Source organism: Panthera pardus, unplaced genomic scaffold (assembly GCF_024362965.1).
Source record: "Panthera pardus isolate Hobbes unplaced genomic scaffold, ASM2436296v1 HiC_scaffold_11, whole genome shotgun sequence".
Lineage (NCBI taxonomy): Eukaryota > Metazoa > Chordata > Mammalia > Carnivora > Felidae > Panthera > Panthera pardus.
The window spans coordinates 6938653-6944995 of record NW_026526666.1 but is presented as its reverse complement, the minus strand read 5'-3'; positions in this window follow the sequence as shown (position 1 = coordinate 6944995).

Here is a 6343-nt window from a genome sequence, read left to right as displayed (position 1 = left end):
TGACGGCTCAGAGCCTGGAGCCTGTTTCAGATTCTGTGTCTCCCTCTCTCTCTGCCCCTCCCCTGTTCATGCTCTGTCTCTCTCTGTCTCAAAAATAAATAAACGTTAAAAAAAATTAAAAAAAAAAAAAAGAAAAATAAGACCAAATGAAGCTACGTATCATGAGGCACTGAAAATAAGTTTTGAGATGTTCTCTCTGAGATTTATTGCCATTGTATGCTATTTGTTTGTGCAAAGAACAATTTATTTCTTACACAGTTCACCTGAAACCCATGCTGTTGTTCTCATCTGCCCAGAAATCATAAACTTACAGGCTGGAGGAACCCTCAGAGATCATCTGGTCCAATGCCCTCACTTTGCCTACAAACAATGAAATTGCTTCAGTTTTATCTTTATCATAAATTCAATATGCCACAAATGTTGTGAATGCTTCCTATGGGTTCCAAATGTAGCCTATTGGGTTTTTATATTGAACCAGCTTTGTTTATAAAACTGTCGGGAGAATTAAAACATGGCAACTCCTTGGATAATACTAGACAGAAAATGATATGAGAATCAACTCTATAAATTGGAATTCTGGAAATAAAAGACCACAGACCCAAAATTTTAAATTAAGACTCTGCATGCAGGAAGACTAAATGGGAGAAGCACTCGACAGCAATGGCTTAATTCCCAGACTCCTTGGCACTTTGGAGATACACTTTCTCTTTCATGTAACTTTCTGAAAACTAGCTTAGTAATTTCAGCAAGTAGCCAGAGGCCTCTTTATAAGAATATTCTTTGTGGTTAGGAATCTCTGTCCAAAAACGTCTCTCCCTCCCTCCCACCCCCCATAATTGGGAATTTGTTGTGGCACAGGAAAGCTATGAGTGGGGGTGCCAGGTAACACAGGGGAGTTATCTTTGGGGGTTCTTTTTGTGAGGATTAGGGATTCTTCCAGAGAGGGTGAGTGGAGTCTTCATCAGGTGGTGGAAAATATGTGCAGATAAGGGAAGGTGGCAAAAAAGCAAATCTCTTACACGTGGCTGCAGATAGAAAGAAAACCTGAATGACAAAATAGCCTTGGGATCAAACTCATCAATTTGCTCTTCAACCAGATCAGTTCCACCTTTATCCAAATTATAAATTGAGATTCCTTGTAACGTTTTGTTTTTAATAAGAGTTGTATTAAGGAGTGTTCCAAAAGACTTGAAAATCATTGATCTATTTTGATTCCCTCAATTTAAATCAATTAAAAGACATTAATTAAGCACCTGCTCCAATTTTGTGAATCATGCTGGTTTCTGGGTTTATAAAGATGGATAAGACACTTCCTGCTTTTCATAAGTTTATCATCTTGTGAGAAAGACAGATTCATCAATCACCATTGCAGAGGTGATAAGAGCTATGGGAACACAGAGGAAGGAGCAATTAATTCAGCCTGAGAGAGCCAAATAAAGTTATAAAAAGGTAATATTTGAGTCAGGCTGTAACTGTGTAAGAAGTTTGTCAGGTGAGGACAAATAGGATAGGAGAACTCAAGGGCAAATCATCTTGGTGTAGTTGGAGTTAGCTGCCTGCCAGGGAAGTGGGGGACCCCTGAGGTGCTCTGGAGGGGGATACTGGGGCCAAGCTAGGCAATGCAGTGGGCAAGCAGTTGTCATCACCAAAGGTTGATACTATTAAGAAGAGGGCAGTAGAAGGATCAGATCCATGCTTTGATTATGCAACCTTGGAAAGACTATGGAAGGTAGAGCCTCCATATTGGAGGATTCTCCGCAGATCTGGATGGGACAGGACAAGTGCAAGAAATGCTTGCAGGCAGAACTGGTTGTACTTGGTGATAAACCGGATGTGACAGGTAAGGAGGGAAAGAGCCAAAATGGAATCTTTGAGCTATTTCTTGGGAAGAAGGTGAGTGTGTTTCTATCATTCTGTCTGCAAAGCATAGAAACTCAGCTTGGGCGAAGTGATGAACATATTGCCCCAAGAATACAAGTTTGGGTTAAGACACCAAACTGGGGAGCAGCTGGGTATTTAGAACAGGAGAACTAGATACTATCTAATATCATTCTTTCTCCTATTTTCCTTCCCTCCTGCTTCTCTCTGTGTTAAGTTTTCCTCTCATCTCTGATTTAAAAAAAACACTTTTGTTGAGGTATCACTCACATAGAATGAACTGCATAAATTTAAAGTGTACTATTTGATAGGTTTTGAAATATATACCCATCCATGGAACCATCACCACAATTAAAACAGTACATGTATCAATCACTCTCCAATTTTCCCCATGCCTCCTTGTAATTCCTCTCTCCCATCCCACTCTGCCTCTCCTTACCTTGCTCTTCATGGCAATGATTGACCTGATTTCTGTCATTCTAGATTAGTTTACATTTTTAAGAGTTTTGTGTCAATGGAATCATACAGTAGGTACTTATTTGGGTCTCGCTTCTTTCACTCAGATTAACTCATACTGTTGTGTGTATCTATATAGTTCATTCCTTTTTAATGCTGAGTAGTTTCTATCACTTCCGCCATTTTCTCTGTGTTAATTATACTCTTTCACTCCTACCTTGCCATCTCATAGGGAAGGAAGCCTGGCCCATGGAAGTCCCAGGGTTTACTTTTAATGGCTGTCTCCACCAAGCACTTCCTGATTCTCATGCTGGTCCCAAGGTCAGAAATTCCTAAGGACTCTGATTGACCTGTATCGGGTTAGATACTCACCTCTCGGCCAAAAGACTGTGGCTGGAAGGGCAGGGAGCCAGAAAGACGTGGCAAAGCTACGAGAACCTTCTGGGTGTTTTTGATTCCAGCCTTCAGCCCACATAGAAACATCCTTCTGACTTCCCTCCTTGTCCTACTCTTCAGGTTCATGCTAAAATTGTGAAATGCATTATACTAGGATCCATTCCAAATGAATCAAATATTGAATGTAAAAAAATAAATCCTGAAAGGAAAATGTCTGTATTAATTTAGAGAAGACCTTTCTAACTAGGACTCAAAATCTAGAAGGCATAAAGTAAAATATTTGAAAATTAAATTCCATAAATATAAAAATCTTTGCTTAGCAAAAAAACCCCCGAGCCAAGTAAAAATACAAATGTCAAATTGGGAGCAAATTATTTGTTACTCATTTCACAGACAAAGTTTAATGTTTTATATATATATATATATATATATATATATACACACATATATATATACATATATATACACATATATATATGTGTATATATATACATATACATATATACACATATATATATGTATATATACATATATGTATATGTATATATGTACACATATATATATGTATATATATACACATATATATGTATATATAAAGGGCAACACAAGTTCAAACTACAATGAAATACCATTTTTCACTATCAACTTAGTAAAAATCTAAGTGTATTAGTGTGTGGTATTAGCAAGGAAAGGGGAAATGGGCATTCTCCTACTTTGTTCTTCCAAGCGTCAATTGGTGTCACCCACGGGGGGCAATTTAGTAATAACCATCGGAATTGGTTATTCATTATAATATTGTTGGCTATGGCAAGACATTGATAACAACCTAAATGTCCACCAATAGGGGTTGGTCATACACACTATGGTACATCCATGCAATGAAATACTGTATAGTTGTCAAAAGAGAATGAGGGCATTTCTTACAAATTGAACTGAAAGATTTCCTAGATGGATTATGAAGCAAAAAAAAAAAAAATCTAACAAAATAATACACAGAGCATGCTCTCATTTGTGTAGAAAGGAGGAGATTGCATTGTAAATCCCTATTTGCTTCTGCATGCGTTTAAAATCTCTGGAAGAATCCACAGGAAATATTAACATGGTTACCCATTTATGAGCGTGAAATAGAGCTATATGCATACCTATATAAGTGCCTATATATTTATTTAACTTTGAATCCTATAAATGTATTATCTACTTAAAAGATCAAGTGATTTTTGAAAAATTCTATTGCTTGTCTTAAATGGAACCACGCTATTTTCTTCTAAGCTTTTCTTCTAAGAAAAGTTTAGCTTTCAGATTTGCCTTAGTTCAGGAAACCAGCATGTGTCCTTTAGGTATGGCTTCGTGATTTTGGCTTAAGTCCCTGATGACTACAAATCTAGATCACACCGATACAAATATTTTATAACATTTTATTTTTTTTTAGGTTTTTTTTTTAACGTTTATTTATTTTTGAGACAGAGAGAGACAGAGCATGAACAGGGGAGGGGCAGAGAGAGAGGGAGACACAGAATCAGAGCAGGCTCCAGGCTCCGAGCTGTCAGCACAGAGCCCGACGCGGGGCTCGAACTCACGGACCGTGAGATCATGACCTGAGCCGAAGTCGGACACTTAACCACACTGATACAAATATTAAGCACACTGGGGGTAACGCTGTACATGAACACGCGTAGACACTCATTTAGGTTGTACCCACATAACTCAAAAATAGAGTGGAGTGAGTGGGAGTCTCTACAGAGGAAGAACGCAGTGTCTGAGGAAGTGTGACTTGGGAGGTGACTGGAGGGGGAGGGAAAGTGAATAGGCCGTAGGGGGATGGGATCAATAGAATTCTGTGCCTGCCTGACTGTTGCCGCAATCACTACAGTTACCTGCCAGGGGACGGTGTCCCCTGACTCAGCAGATCTCAGGGCTGAGTCACCTGGTTCTGCAGCATCGTGGGGCTCATTCAAGAGTGCCCCACTGCCCCTGCCCCCCATGAGTCCACTTCTGCACACTCTTTATTTTTTTTATTTTCTTTTTTCCAATATATGAAATTTATTGTCAAATTGGTTTCCATACAACACCCAGTGCTCATCCCAAAAGGTGCCCTCCTCAATACCCATCACCCACCCTCCCCTCCCTCCCACCCCCCATCAACCCTCAGTTTGTTCTCAGTTTTTAAGAGTCTCTTATGCTTTGGCTCTCTCCCACTCTGACCTCTTTTTTTTTTTTTCCTTCCCCTCCCCCATGGGCTTCTGTTAAGTTTCTCAGGATCCACATAAGAGTGAAAGCATATGGTATCTGTCTTTCTCTGTATGGCTTATTTCACTTAGCATCACACTCTCCAGTTCCATCCACGTTGCTACAAAGGGCCATATTTCATTCTTTCTCATTGCCACGTAGTATTCCATTGTGTATATAAACCACAATTTCTTTATCCATTCATCAGTTGATGGACATTTAGGCTCTTTCCATAATTTGGCTATTGTTGAGAGTGCTGCTATAAACATCGGGGTACAAGTGCCCCTATCTGCACACTCTTTAATTTGAAGTCCATCTGCAGAGTTCTGAGGACAGCCAAGAACCTTCGGGGCACATCAAAGACCTATTATGACCCCTCCCCTCTCCACTCCCGATAACCAGAGCTACGACCAGAAGAGAAATGTCCACTCGAATGACTTCTTTTAGGGAGGTGAAGGGATTCACTGGGTCCCTGCGCCTGATTCAAATGGACTCCTCCCTTCAGATTTCCATTGTTGGCTTCACGGCCTCTGGGGCTAGAATCTTCATTCCCGGCTCAGGTATCTGGCGTGTCTCTTTGAAGCCTCCAACTCACTTGCAGAAACACCTCCCTTACGTCACCACTAGAAAATGTCCTCAGCCAGGTGCTCCACTTGCACTGGAGTCTGAGCTCAGCCCCTTTCTGGAATGCTGCCAGCTAACATGAGAAACTATGACCTACAGAGTTTTACGTTCCTCAGCACAGAGCTGTTAGGAGGAGATACAGGATAATAAATGATTGCTAACATTTATAGAGCCCTTAGTATGTGCCGAACAGCTTACGCACGTTATTTAATTTAACCTTCACTGCTCTCTTATATACCTTATGTACTGCTATTATCCCATTTCACAGAGGAAGAAACTGAGGCTTAGAGGTTAACTGAGTTGCATGTGTTTGAAAAGTTGGTGAGAAGGAAACTAGTAGTTGATCTCAGATCTGTATGATGCCAGAAGTCTGACTCTTAAGATCTGTGCTTCATCCCAGAACACACGTTGCAAACTCAGGTTATGCACATAGTACTTCTTGTTGTTAGTCTGGAACACTGATCATAGCTGCCATTTGTTGAGTACTTACAATATAGGTATTTCACCCATATTATCTCATTTAATCTTTAAAAAAAATTTTTTAAATGTTTATTTATTTTTGAGAGAGTGAGACAGAGTATGAGCAGGAGAGAGGCAGAGAGAGAGAGAGAGAGAGAGAGAGAGAGAGAGTTACACAGAATTGGAAGCAGGATCCAGGTTCTGAGCTGTCCGCCCGGAGCCCGAGGTGGGGCTTGAACCCTCGAAGCGTGAGATCATGACCTGAGCCGAAGTCAGACGCTTCTCCAACTGAGCCACCCAGGCC